The sequence below is a fragment of the Astyanax mexicanus genome, chromosome 4, assembly GCF_023375975.1.
Source record: "Astyanax mexicanus isolate ESR-SI-001 chromosome 4, AstMex3_surface, whole genome shotgun sequence".
NCBI classification, from domain to species: Eukaryota; Metazoa; Chordata; class Actinopteri; order Characiformes; family Acestrorhamphidae; genus Astyanax; species Astyanax mexicanus.
Genome location: NC_064411.1, coordinates 10,248,347 through 10,263,281, shown reverse-complemented (window position 1 = coordinate 10,263,281; position 14,935 = coordinate 10,248,347). Strand labels below are relative to the sequence as shown.

Here is a 14,935-nt window from a genome sequence, read left to right as displayed (position 1 = left end):
CTCTATTAGGCATCATCGTGCCAGTTGCTGCTTGAACCCGCTGATTGCTGCGTACAGCTATATTTAGTTTTAAAACTGATATTTGGATATGAAGTTTCAAATGCTTTTACAAGTGTGAAGTACCCTTCCATACAGAAATCAGGATGGTCCATTGTGATGTCAGAGAGTGATTTTACAGGGAGGAGCTGTGAATGACCTCAATTTATGGAAAGCTTTCAGAATACATAAATAGTAAGACTTTAGACAAGGTGAGCAACAAACAAGATCTGCTGCAGTACGATCTCCTTTTCAATAACCTGCAGGACATCAAGAAGGTAAATGCAAAGAAAACCATAATATTTAAATGAACTTTAGATTTTAAAAAGTGTCTACTGGAATCAGTGTCACAGTTGGTGCTCTAACAGCGGCACTGACCTTTCCATAGTAATTAGTAAGTGCTATTTGTTTGGGGTAGTTTGAAGTAGGGCTGGACCTGAATATTTATGTATTGGGATATTCGCTTGTTGAGTAGGTATTCGGTTTTTAATTTTGGTATTAGGATATTCGTTTTTTCCCCCCTTCCCAGAGCTCCATCTCGCTCTAACATCACACTTCCGTTCAGGTTAATGGGGGTATAAGAGAGTCAAAATGCAGAGAAGCTCAGCTGTTTGAAAGCATTTCAAATTGAGTGTAGACAAGACAAAGGCAGTGTGCCAAATATGTGATATTTAACTAGCATATCATGGCGGCACATCAAGCTCGAGGAACCATCTAAATGCAGTAAGTATTGTTTCTTGATGGTGTAAAAAAACAAGATAATTCCTGATAGCAAACTTATCTTTAATAGCGTCTGCCATGTATTACCATAATGAAGCTGCTTCTGTCTGACATTAAAAGTAATGTTATACATGATAAAAACTTGCAGGCACTTCAAAACTGATTTATATAATAAAATGTAAGGGGTAATGTGGCAACAGTAGGGGCTAAATCAGTTACAAAAAGCCTAGCCTACAAGAATGATGTCTGAATGAATGTCCTCTAATCTAATATAATTTAACATGGTTTAAAAATATAAAATCATTTCTAAACAAACAAACAATTTTATATTGAGCTTATAGCCCAAGTGCAAAAACACAAAATCAGTAATAGGGCTATGCACTGCACAATCATTAAACCCAAATAGACCAAGAACAGTAACATCATTTACAATGACTTTCCTCTACTCTAATGTAATTAACAGTGTTTAACAATATAAAATACTTTCTGAACAAACTTTTTTGTTTGTTTTTAGGCAAATAGAAATTCACTGGGCCGGCTTGTGCAGTAGCGTCGCTCCTGGTCTGCGTATGCAGCGGAGAAGCCGTGGTGTGGGGCAGCAGAAATTCTGGGGTGAAAAATAAAAAAAATCCGGGGTGAAAACGTCTCATTGGTCAGAGCACGCAGTGCAGTCCGAGCACGCAGCACAACATAAGGAGATATAATGCACTCCATATATTCAGGACTGAAGTGGAATAAATGATACTGTACAGATATAATCTGTCTCTAGTAGATATTTAATGAGAAATAAGAACAGTGTGAATAAAAAAAACAGACGCCTATCACAGAACATTTTCTTGAGCCCGTCCCGGCCGAGGAAAGGGGTGGGAAATGTTTTTTTTTTTTCGGGGCCGGGGGTCCGTAGAAAATTTAGTGTTGAATTAAGGGGCAGTGAGTGAATTTTTGTTCGTACTTTAATCCGTTTTTATTCCGTCTCTTAGTCTCTTACACTCTTGCCTTTAAAATATTTGCCGGAGAGCACGACATTATGATGTTATTTTAGTTTTAATTAAGTATTGTGTATTGCATTTCTCTATTTGATGTAATACTCTAAGATAATTACTTACATAGCATATTGATGTTGCAGCATCTCAAACTCTAATATGTATACAATTAGATGCTGTTCTCTTTAAAGGATTTAATTCAGTGTCGGCTGTTACCTGGACATCCTACTGCAGTGTGGGTGGAGAGGCTTTCTCTGAAGTTTAAATTAAGTTTTTTTCCCCATTTTCTTCCCAATTTACACAACCAATTACCCAACCCACTCATTGAGACTCCTCCCCCTATCACTAGTGATGCTCCAACACCAGGAGGGTGAAGAAGACGAGCACATGCCTCCTCCTGATGCAGCATTGCAGAGTAGCATCACAGCGCTAACGCTCGGAGGAAAGCGCAGCGACTCGGTTCATCAGGACACTTAGAGAAGCTGCTTGTTCACTCTCTACTCCACTTTTCTCATTTGTTTAAAAAAGGCTTGAAAATAGACATTAAATGTCTATTAAAAGTTTTGGGGGACATTAAATGTTTTGATTTATATTCACAGAAATACTGATTTTAAAATGAAGCTCAGGAAAGCATAATTAAAATTTTTATTCAGTAAATTATTTTATTCACTATATTTTTTTAATCTATAGTTGCAGATTTAATTCAATGTTTTTATATTTTTTATCACAATTCATATTTTTAGTAATATTTCCTATCAAATATGAAACATTTTTATGTAATGCTTGAATATCTTCAAGATTTAGGCAGAAAATACAAAAAAAAAAAATACAATACAAGCTAATCAAGCTAACCTAAACTACCCTTTTAGAGTAAATCCCATCCTGTTTAGATTATGTAGGACATATTATATTTTTGTCTGTAGGATTGACTGGCTTTCTAAATGCTTGAGTATAGTGGCTACATAATTTGCTAACAGAACAACTCTTCCCTTGTGAAAAAGTTTACATGAATTATGCTAAAATAGGTCTGTACTTAAGCTGTGTTATTTTGGAACCACTAATTTGTACTTGATTTCTACGTGTTTATAATTTAAAATATAAATGTGCACTAAATTTATACTGAGTATACTACTTATGTTATTTCCGCCACTACTTAATACAATTTAAGTATATTTTCTGTACAGCTGAACATTAAAACCATATTAAAAGTGTGATTTAAGTGTGGATTTGATATCACATTCATTTTGAGGAGAGAACATAAACTGAACAATGAAAAGCAAGATATCTTATTACAAACATCAGCTGTTAAAGGTCTTTTACCTAAAATAAAATAAACACAACTAAAATAAACTTTCAAAGTAAAAGAATTTTAACACACAAAATGAGCAACACAAAATTTGACTGAAGTAGTTTTATTATATGCCCCCCGGACACACTTATTAAAAGTGAAAATGTTTTACAAAGTAATACTAAGTATATATTTTATTAAGTACATCACTAGTACAAAATTAACACAGCCAAATAAAGTATATATTTCATCACCGTATACCGGAATACAGATTATATAGCTAAAATGTAGTATGTAGTATAAGCAGAAAAAGTATACTTTAATTATTCTGCATATAAAAGGGTTAGAAATGGTTTTGAGGTAGCTTAGCAAGCTAGACAGTCCCATTGAATGAAGCCTATCAAGTTCAAGCTACATATTAACTACCTTGTTTTATAGAACTATAACATGGTAATGGCTATAAAATGTTTTTCTGACCATTTTTTGAGTCTGGTTCAGCTGCATAATGTGAAGATCTGATTTAGCTTAGTTTCTAGGGATGTGGTACTTTTGTACTTTCCTGTGTGTCTGACTAGCTTTCAACATTTCTACTTGATTGGCATGAAAGAATGAATTTGAACTAATATGAAAAATCTACATTGTTTAAGTACTTTAGGTGTAATATTTTAGTGTTGGTTTAGTTATTGCAGGTTTTCTGTTATGTGTCTTTAAATTATAATTAAACTGTCAGGCTGAGTTGATATTAGCTAATATTTCTTTCTTTGCAGCTGCATGAAGAGTGTTTGAAAGAAATGAATCAAATATAAAAAGTGTAATATGCTGTGATGCCACATTCAGTAAATGTTGTGTAATTAATTATACACAGTTTGTTTTACTGCACTTTCCACACTTTATTTTCCTTTTACTTTGTATTAAAGGTGACATTAATCACATTCATGTTTATTTTACTTATTAAATTATGTAATTCATTAATTACAATTATTACATTGAGTAATTCAGGGTTTAACAGTGAATCAGGTGAGCTGCTGATGGAATAAAACTTTTGCACAGTACTGTATAAAATAAAAATGCAAATGTGGAATGTGAAAAAATATGCTCTGAAACTCACTTACAGTCCTCTCTCATCAACAACTTCCTGCAGCACAGAAGAGGAACAACCTTTTCTGTTCACTAAATCTTTGTAGTCATCTGAGGGGGCAGAACAGGAACGTGTTCCATCCATCACTCCCATAATCTGAGGTAGACGGGAAGTTGCCTCAAATCTGTTTACCAGCTCCAGGGCTTTGTGTTCATTTGGGACTTTTATTAATTGTTTGATAGGAGACTGTACCATACCTTTACAAAAATAGATATACACATTTCTTAACTGTGCTTTTATGAAAGCCAAACTGGTTGGCGGTAACGCGATACTCGGCACACGAGCCTAGTTTATATAACGAAACAGCCACATGTATAACTGCTGGAACAGAGGCTCTAATGGTATGTACTGCAGGGGTGAGAAAACTTTCCATTATATAAAAATAAAACTTTGTTAAATTAAATAATAATCATTTCCTTTTTACACACTTTCCCTCAACTTCATACTCTGTATGGTCAGTTGTATTTATTTCTGTTTAGATTCTTTTCAGAAATGCATGAGTTATGTAACCATAATATAATAAATAGTTTGTATAATTCATCAAAGCTAAATCATCAAACTAAGCTACGTTTCACCCAATAGTACAGTTATACAAAGTCAGTTAATCTATTTTGATATTTTTTGGTGGCATAAAACAAAAACATAACATGCTTTATATATATTTTTAAATTAAAAGTGGGAAATTTTCCCTTACCCACTAGTTTGATCCTACAATAAGCATAGTGACAATAAAAAGACAACAAGCAAAATGAGTCATTTTAAGAGAGAAAAGTTTATTAAATTCAAAAGAAAAATTGTTTATAAAAGGAGCTAACGCTGCCTCCAGCCGGTCTGACCGGAGTTCATCTCCCCTGTTATAAGAGCCTCTTCCTAGGCCGGTAATCACGTTCATCCCTGGCAGGGTATCTGCACATTTTTAAAGCTCAAATTTAATGACTTTTAAGACCTTTTTAATACCTCTGAAAAGAAGAAATAATACTACTGCTGTGGCAAAAAAAAGACACACCAGGTGACAGTATACAAAAAAGTTTAACTGAATTAAAATAAGAAATTCAGTCCACCTTACAGAACATTACTGACTTTCTATTAGCAAAAATAATTTCAAATAACTATCAAATAAACATAAAAGTGCTCTATTAAGAAAACTCGACAAAACAGCCTTTACAACCTTTTTACCAACAAACAACAAAAATATGTAAGTTTGAAGTTTCAGCTTGTTCCGTACCGTTCAGTACCATACTTCTGCCAGAGATAATCTATAAAACATACAGTTGTTTGACTGTGTTTTTATGTCTCCCATGTGTCGCAGCTTGGCAGTCTTCTTATCAATTTCACTAGTTAGTATTAATAACTGCTCTCTCTTTTCTGTTTTGCTCGTCTCCTTAGTGTGTGTGACTTTATCAGTTTGTTGGAGTTTCAGTACTTATTAGCTTTCTTATTAGTTTTTTATTTATATAAAAAAATTAGTAGCAAAATATAGGCTATGACCTATGACCTGGGCTCTAGCTATCCTTTAAGAGAACAAAAGATCCTTGTGTTTAATCAATAGTAATTTGTGTTCTCCTGTGTTTGTTGTCCTCAGTTCTCCTGTTTTGTTTACCTCCCCATGTGCTCCTTGAGGCTTTGTTGTGTTATCCATTCGGGGCACAGTAATCGTGTCATATGATGATGATCCTGGGTTGGGAAGCTTCTTTGTTTTGACCAGTTCCACATACTTTACATTAGAGGGTCAAACTTCAACTGCTCTTTCAATGGCCGGCAATTTTGTTTAGGCCTCTGGTGGCCTCTGAAAGGTAAAGGGAATACTGAGGATTTTGTTGCAGAACTGAAGTTCTCTCTTCTTGCTGGTGAACAGTTGAAGAAAGAGTGTGGGGCTCTGAGCACTTTCTCAATCTGCCACATCAGGAAACCACTCTTGAAAGAGTTCTCAGAGCGTATGGAGGACAGAGCTTCCTACAATTTCACATTGAGCCACTGAGCCACAGCAAATTGCTCACCATATTCTTTTTGTTGTATGAGCTCAACAAACTTCCAATTTACACTACCGTTCAAAAGTTTGGGGTCACTCAAACAATTTTGTGTTTTCCATGAAAAGTCACACTTATTCACCACCATACGTTGTGAAATGAATAGAAAATAGAGTCAAGACATTGACAAGGTTAGAAATAATGATTTGTATTTGAAATAACATTGTTTTTACATCAAACTTTGCTTTCATCAAAGAATCCTCCATTTGCAGCAATTACAGCATTGCACACCTTTGGCATTCTAGCTGTTAATTTGTTGAGGTAAGCTGGAGAAGCAGCTCCCACAAGTTGGATTGGTTGGATGGGCACTTCTGGCATACCATACGGTCAAGCTGCTCCCACAACAGCTCAATGGGGTTCAGATCTGGTGACTGCGCTGGCCACTCCATTACCAATAGAATACCAGCTGCCTGCTTCTCCTGTAAATAGTTCTTGCACAATTTGGAGGTGTGTTTAGGGTCATTGTCCTGTTGTAGGATGAAATTGGCTCCGATCAGGCGCTGTCCACTGGGTATGGCATGGTGTTGCAAAATGGAGTGATAGCCTTCCTTATTCAGAATCCTTTTTACCCTGTACAAATCTCCCACCTTACCAGCACCAAAGCAACCCCAGACCATCACATTACCTCCACCATGCTTAACAGATGGCGTCAGGCATTCTTCCAGCATCTTTTCATTTGTTCTGCATCTCACAAACGTTCTTCTTTGTGATCCAAACACCTCAAACTTGGTTTCATCCGTCCACAACACTTTTTTCCAGTCTTCCTCTGTCCAATGTCTGTGTTCTTTTGCCCATCTTAATCTTTTTCTTTTATTAGCCAGTCTCAGATATGGCTTTTTCTTTGCCACTCTGCCCTGAAGCCCAAAATCCTGCAGCCGCCTCTTCACTGTAGATGTTGACACTGGTGTTTTGCGGGTACTATTTAATGAAGATGCCAGTTGGGGACCTGTTAGGCGTCTGTTTCTCAAACTAGAGACTCTTATGTACTTATCTTCTTGCTTAGTTGTGCAACGCGGCCTCCCACTTCTTTTTCTACTCTGGTTAGAGCCTGTTTGTGCTGTCCTCTGAAGGGAGTAGTACACAGCGTTGTAGGAAATCTTCAATTTCTTCAATTAGACTGTTTTCAGGTGTTAAGGGTGATTGCACAAGGGTTTTCTAATCATCAATTAGCCTTCTGAGCCAATGAGCAAACACATTGTACCATTAGAACACTGGAGTGATAGTTGCTGGAAATGGGCCTCTATACACCTATGTAGATATTGCACCAAAACCAGACATTTGCAGCTAGAATAGTCATTTACCACATTAGCAATGTACAGAGTGTATTTGTTTAAAGTTAGGACTAGTTTAAATTTATCTTCATTGAAAAGTACAGGGCTTTTCCTTCAAAATTAAGTACGTTTCAATGTGACCCCAAACCTTTGAACGGTAGTGTACATTCGGTCCATCCATTGACAAGGAGACCATTTTCTTTTGTACACTCATGCCAATAAGAAAAATAAAAAAAGAATATAAAAATGCGCAACATGCGTAACACTTTATGCAAAGTTATGATAAATTATGTCATCCTTTTACTGATTCTCATGTTATTTTAGATGTGTTGCTATTTTAATGTATTTCTTGTATGAAAATAGCTTGGTAATAAATATTCTTATTTTAGGCTAGCAACAATGGGTCCATGCCAAACATAAGAGACCAATAAAAGTATTTTAAATATATCAGGTATCAACAATGTGTCTAATTTTGATGATTTGTTATAAGTTAAATAGCATAAGGCCTACGTTGAAACATTCCAACAAGTCATCTACTGTCGAATGGCCCATAAACTGCGAGCCAAAAAAACGGGACCGAACGTGGGGACTTCAGTGGTTCTGTTCAGGCTCTCGTCAGACATAATGACAAACGAATCTTCATTCTCTCGTGAGATGAGCTGCTTCTTCTTTTGTACACCATCAGATGGCCAACTCAGTGTCATGCAGCCACACCCTTGTCTCTGGGTCCAAGTCAAATAGGCCAGATACTGAGTATTTTTTTTTAAATAAGTATATTTACTTATTTTAAGGAAGACTTGAAGCGGCCGACCCCAGTGCACAGACGGTTCAGCAAGGTCCATAGGTGGCGTGGCAGGTCTTCTCCTTTTACACCACCTCCTGGATCCCTGATGAATTCTGGGATGTGGGAAGGCCCAGCTGTTTCTCAGCTGCTTTTTAGATTTAAAAAATCCAAATAATTTGTACATTATATCCATTTCATACATACCATTAGTAACTGTTAATCAGTTTTCTTCAGATACAAAGTAAATATAAATGTAATTTTCTTCAGACACAGAAGTATCTTCTAGTCACCGGGGAAAGCGCCGCCACACCCCCACTGACAAGCCCGACAGAGAATTTCAGCATCCTCCACGTAAGCTGGGAGGTGGCAGGAGGGTTGCCTTGGATTTTATGTCCTTGGAAGATTGATTACAACAATAAGAAGCAGGGGAACATAATGGAGGACAGCATGAAAAGGAGGAAAAGAAAGAGAGAGAAAGAGAGAGAGATTACAATTTAACCAGAAATCTTTATATCGAGGGGGGGTTAAAGCTAGTCACTTTGCTAGTCTCAGCTAGCTAGCTAATGCTCTGTTTACATGGTCTAGCTACTGAAAATGTTAGATTTTGCTTTTTTTTAATATTATCTCAGGAGTTTCTACGCTGTGCCCTCTCACTGAGATGAAATATTGTTCTCTTTTGCAGGTATGTTATATTCTGTGTATTATAAGTTTTGGAATGTAGCGTTTCACTTAAAATGTCACCTCTTTGTGTGGTAAATGTTATGTAAAAAGGCTGAAGCTCTAACCGCATGGTAGGTTGTGTTAAATATGGTACACCATGAGCTATTACATACTTTTTATTGTGATATAGCCACTGGGTAATTTGTTTTATCTGCATTTTGAGAAAATAGTTTTATTTTTATATATTTATATATTTGTGCCAATTAATATGTATTGAACCTGAACAGTATTGCTGAATATTAGAAAATAATATAATGTGAAATGTGTTTTGATTCCTGTTTTATACTTTTATAAATATTGTATATTTTTATATAACCTAATTTTATATATTATTCATGCAGTTACTGTTAACCAGTCTGCGCTGATAGCTGAAGGGGGAGGAGTTTTTACGCTGTGCCCTCTCACAGACAGAAATATTGTTCTCTTTTGCAACTTAACCCTTCAATAAATAATGACAGTGAGCTCAAGCTGTTTAATGCAGTTATGGAAAACAGAATCATCATGAAAAACTCATGAAAACGTTATAAAATGTGTATAAAGTCAAACATTCCATTCGGCCCTGTGATATGATTGGCTGACAATAGCCAAAAACGAACAGTAGCTCCGCCCACCCAGCGTCTATTCGCTGAGAGAGAGCAGGGGGGCGGGGCTTAGAGGGAGAGAGATGTGACGCAGCGAAGGAGAGAGTGAAAGAAAGTCCAGACTCCTTCTTTAGAAGAGGACAGAAGTCCGGATTTACTCGGTAAGTTCAGAACTGAAGAGAATGTAGAACAGAACCGTGTAGCTTAAAGTCAGAACCGGTTCTAAAGGTTCCTCAGATCCAGAACCGGTTCTTTAAGCTCAGCTCAGTGTCCGATTCCACTGGAAGAACCAGGATCAGCATGGAGATCTGAACCGGGCCTGGATCAGACCTGGACCTGGTCTAGATCAGACCGACTGGAGAACAATCAGCTGTAACAGATCAATAATGCTGTAAACTGAAGAGAAATGCGCAGATATAGATTGATATTTATTGATCACAGTGTAGTTTATGCTGTTTAAAGCGCATTACTGCTTAATGTGGACTTTGATCTGTTGGGGAGATAAAAACACGGAACTGCTATAAAGGCGTGTTTATATGCAGTAGCGCTGTTCAACCAGCAGGGGGGGCAACGGAGCTCAAGATCACGTGGTGTGTTAGTGTTTTTAATCCTGCTGTTTTATATTATACTTAAATAATCTCTCTATTCTGATTCAGTAACATAATAATAATAATATTAATAATAGAACAGTGTGTATATTTATAATGTTGTGTAATGCAGTAATATTACTAATAATAATTAAATTAAAATCATTATAATAACAGTAAATGTTTCTGTAATCTGTAGAATAATGTGTAATGAGGGTAAATCACACTGTTATGTATCGTTCTCTGTTTGTTTTGTTAGTTTATCAGGTTTTGTTTAATGTAGTTCTGATGATAATGTCATTATTGTAAGAATAAAGGTTTTATTGTAACGGCTGATCTGTTCTCAGGGGTCGGTGTCGGCAGTGTTCAGCTGTGTGTGAATGAAGAAGAGTAAATGATGGATCTTCAGAACTCCAGCAGTGGAGGAGGACCTCCTGTCCTAAAGTGAGTAAATTAAGTGATGGGTTTAATATGTAAAGTAGTTTTGTATTGTAATGGTTTCAGCTCTAATCCTGGAGCTGTGATCTGCATATTTTACAGTTTTAAAATATTGAGAACAGAGTTTCTCCTGGACCAGAGTCAGAACCCTGTGCTGTATTTAAACACAGAGAAACGCTTAACAAACCAGCCAGTTATTCTTATAGTAGAATGTGTTTCTAATCTGTATTTAAAGTACATATCTGCCTTTAATATCTAATTGTTAATATTAATAATATGTTTCCTTCTGGCACAGTAACAGTATTAGGTGGTTGCTGTAGTGATATTATGCTGTTGCTAGGTGGTTGCTATGGTATGGGGTGGTTGCATATTTATGTTAAAAAATATGGTCCATATTTTTTAACATAAAAGTGACGATTTGCTCAAAATCTGGATCGGATTAGTCTGTAGTGAAAGTGATCTTTGGACCAGATCCATTGTGAGGATCCGTCTCGGATTTTACCACACGCTGTCTGGGTTTACATTAGTATTAGAAATGAGGAAATCCTGATGTGCTGCATTTATATAGATCAGATGGAAGTGACTGGGTTTGATATTAAAGCTGTGGAATGAAGAAAGACTTGTTCTATTCTAGGCCTGGACAATAATTTGATATCTGTATTTATCGTGATAAGAAATGTTTCAATAATGGGGACATCATTTTTGTGGTATATCGATATGTATTATTTACACGGACAGGCATTTTTTACTGGTGTAAGCTCGCCCCAGAGTTGAACACAGTCTCCGTAGCTGAGCTATGTCTGTGCGTGATGACGTAATTACACAGGCACGTAGCCAGATAGGCTAGGCTAGGCTAGGTTAGATTTGGCTAGGCTAGGCTAGGCACCCCAGCAAACATGCCCACACTGGGCCAATGAGGGCCCAATGTGGGCCAACACATCGGCCCCGTATGGGCAGCCCACATCGGGCCATTGGGGATTTGCACATCGGTGCGGTATCGGCCCCACGCCATCGGCCCCATATGGGCAGCCCAAATCGGACCATTGGGGACTTGCACGTTGGTGCGGTATCGGCCCCACGCCATCGGCCCCATATGGGCAGCCCAAATCTGACCATTGGGGATTTGCACGTCGGTGCAGTATCGCCCCCATATGGGCAGCCCACTTAGGGCCAACGGAGATTTGCTCATCGGGACGGCACCAGCACCATGGCGTCGGCCCATTTCAGGCAGCCCACATTGGGCCAATGGAGATTTGCTCACCAGTATAGCGTCGGCCCCACGGCGTGAGCCCTTTTCAGGCAGCCCACATTTGGCCAGCGAAGATTTACTCCTCTATGCAAAATCAACACCAAAGCATTGGCCCATTGGGCCAACAGAGATTTGCAGAGCTCTAACACACACACACACACACACACACACACACACTGACTCAAGCCCTCAGTGGAAAACCAATTGTGGCCCCAAATTTTTAGAACTGTGCAATATTGAACAGAGAACACTTTTCAAGAAAGAAAATTTAAAGCTGTGCTATTGGCACTTTGACATTTTTTGCAACTGGCTGTAAAACAATTAAAGAAATAACACAATTTAAAGTGTATAGTAAATTAATATATTTATTACAAAGTATCATGTATGAAATATAAACAACACACAACATTATTTAATTAAATTACTTAATAATAAATCCCAAAAATATTTTTTAGCATGTAGATAAACATGTACTGCATAAATATCTCCATTTGCAAAAACAGTATTTATAATAAACGGTATGATATAAATATCAAACATAATACAAAATAACAAATAATTATACAACTTAAATAAAAAAAAAAAATATATATATATATATATATATATATATATATATATATATATATATATATATATATATAAACATCAATAAAAACAGCAAATCATATTCTTGAATAAATACTTAAATGCACTAGACTGATGTAGTAGATGAATAATAAACTGATACTATTATTGCTACTGGAACAAAGCCTCTGGGGTGGGTTTCCCGAAAACGAACAACCTTAGCGAATAACGAACGAACTAACGAATGACGTGAGTAAAGAACGAGCCAGTTCTGCGAGTGTTTCCCAAAGAGCTTCGCAACGTGAAAATTAACAAAGGAGGTTAAAGAACCTCTTTGTTGAATCCTCCCCCAAAACAGCGCACTCAATCGATCCACAAATATCGATTATTATGCAGTATTTATTCAGTATTACACCCTAAAAATGTAAAAAAGTGTTGTAATCATCAATATTATACATATTTTGAAATTTAAATTACAAAAGGATGTACTTTGGCATTAATAAAATACTCCTACAGATACATATGGCTAAATAAATAAGTCATATGTTTATATATAAATGTTTAATAAACATTAAACTTTTTTAAAAACTATTATTGTTAATATACATATATATTATATTAATAGATATTGTACTAATATTATTAATAGTAATATTGATAATAATATTAATTTATTATTATTATAATTATTAATAATATAAAAATAATATATGAATACATATACGTATGTTCCGGTGTGTGTGTATATATATATATATATATATATATATATATATATATATATATATATATATATATATATATATATATATATATATACACACACACACACACACACACTCTGTAAAACTCCAGCTCATCCTAAATCACCATCTCAGTTGGGTTTAGGTCAGGGGATTTTGAAGGCCATGCACCTCTTTGTTAACTTTTGTTAATTCCATATGCGTCAATTAATTGTTTTCATAGTTTTAATATTAATCGACAATGTAAAAAAAATAAATAAATAAAAAATGAGACGTGTCAACTTTTGACTGGTATTTATATATTTGCGAGCTGACACACCCCAGAGTTTGCCCAGATGAACGGCCACAATCTTGGTTAGAAGCATCTAAATAAAGAATAATATTAAATATTACCTGCACATTCACCGATACCCTTTACAATACGTGTAGGTGTGAGTAAAGACACTGCAGGCGTCCCTGCACCGGACCTACAGTACCAGGAATTTTCCCAATAGCATGGAAATATATTGTATTGTGCTGTAATTCCCGGGCTGGTGGGAAGTGTATATAAGTGTGTGTATGCCACATAACAGCCTGATTACAGAATCCACGGACTTGGTGACTTTGCAGCTTTGCTTAGACCGTGAGCATCCTCTGCAGGAATCTGGATTTTTAATAATTTATGGGTTTGATTGGTCAATTCCTGTATGCCCAGTTAGACTACACAGACAAAGTTGGCATTATAATATAATATAATATAATATAATATATGATATAATATGATATAATATAATATAATATAACTCATTCACTCACTGGCTTGAGTCTATACCAGCCGGCATCGGGCGGAAGGCAGTATACACCCTGGACAGGCCGCGAATCCATCGCAGGGCAGACAGACACACAGGCACATCCACTCACACACTCACACCTAAGGGGCAATTTTTATCCGACATCCAATTAGCCTGAACTTTGGACTGTGGGAGGAAACCGGAGCACCCGCAGACACGTCAAATAATATAATATAATATAATATATGATATAATATATGATATAATATAATATAATATATAATATAATATAATATAATAATATTAATTATTATAATAATATTTATATATATTATATAATTTATTATAATTAATAGTAACATAATATAATTGCTTCAAGCAGGGAAATTATAATTTTTCTCCCTCAAAATTGGCGGTCCCTGGTGTTTAAGGTGCTGAACTGCAAGTAGAGATCCCCTAAAGAAGCTCTTAAGAATAACGACTGGGTGAGGGCACTCGTTAATCTGCGAGCGAGTTTACGTAGTACTTTAGTTACGCACGGGTTTGGGAAACACTCTTTAATTAACGATCAATCTTAAGTACGAGTTAACGAAGTTCTTAGTGTAACGAAGCTTTCAGGAAACCCACCCCTGATCTCTATTATTAATTTTATTCCTCTTGCTTGTAGACTTGGAACCAAAATGTCATCCCAATCAAACCAGTAAAAAAAAAAATCTAATTGAATATAACATTAGTTTTTGCATTAAGGTTTTTATCTCACAGCAATAATAATGAAGGAGAAAATAGATGTACTTTACATAAATAGAACAGATATAGATAATCATAATATCAAAAATGAATATTGTTTATGCATTAATATAGCATAGATCATAAATTAACTATTTTTTTGAAGAGACTGCATGAGACGATGCTTCCGTCCACCTGAACGGTCCCGTGCATTCCAAAGCCAAACCTTTGCAACCTGCTCGATCTCTGCATCCTTTGGTGGTGGCATGATTGATCTTCTCACGGCCTCTTAAAATGATAATATAGA

The 14,935-nt window shown here is 36.1% G+C and overlaps 4 protein-coding genes across 9 annotated transcripts in view; 2 read left to right on the top strand and 2 right to left on the bottom strand.

The window, feature by feature from the left end:
• LOC125801199 (zinc finger protein 271-like) overlaps nucleotides 1-14,935 on the bottom strand; it is an 883,173-nt gene that overhangs the window by 517,905 nt on the left and 350,333 nt on the right. The gene's annotated exons all lie outside the window — the stretch shown is intronic.
• The window catches only part of LOC125801195 (zinc finger protein 585A-like), a 357,158-nt gene that overhangs the window by 67,136 nt on the left and 275,087 nt on the right, over nucleotides 1-14,935 (top strand). For 4 of the 5 annotated variants that reach the window (XM_049477526.1, XM_049477528.1, XM_049477525.1 and 1 more), the window contains exon 1: nucleotides 10,492-10,579. The exons of the other annotated variant lie outside the window; for it this stretch is intronic. The gene's annotated coding sequence lies outside the window, so the exon portion shown is untranslated. Of the gene's footprint in view, nucleotides 1-10,491; nucleotides 10,580-14,935 lie in introns of those variants that run through there. 5 annotated transcript variants of the gene reach the window in all.
• The window catches only part of LOC111190407 (uncharacterized), a 305,136-nt gene that overhangs the window by 97,579 nt on the left and 192,622 nt on the right, over nucleotides 1-14,935 (bottom strand). The window lies entirely within an intron of this gene.
• The window catches only part of LOC111190059 (NLR family CARD domain-containing protein 3-like), a 260,290-nt gene that overhangs the window by 141,707 nt on the left and 103,648 nt on the right, over nucleotides 1-14,935 (top strand). The gene's annotated exons all lie outside the window — the stretch shown is intronic.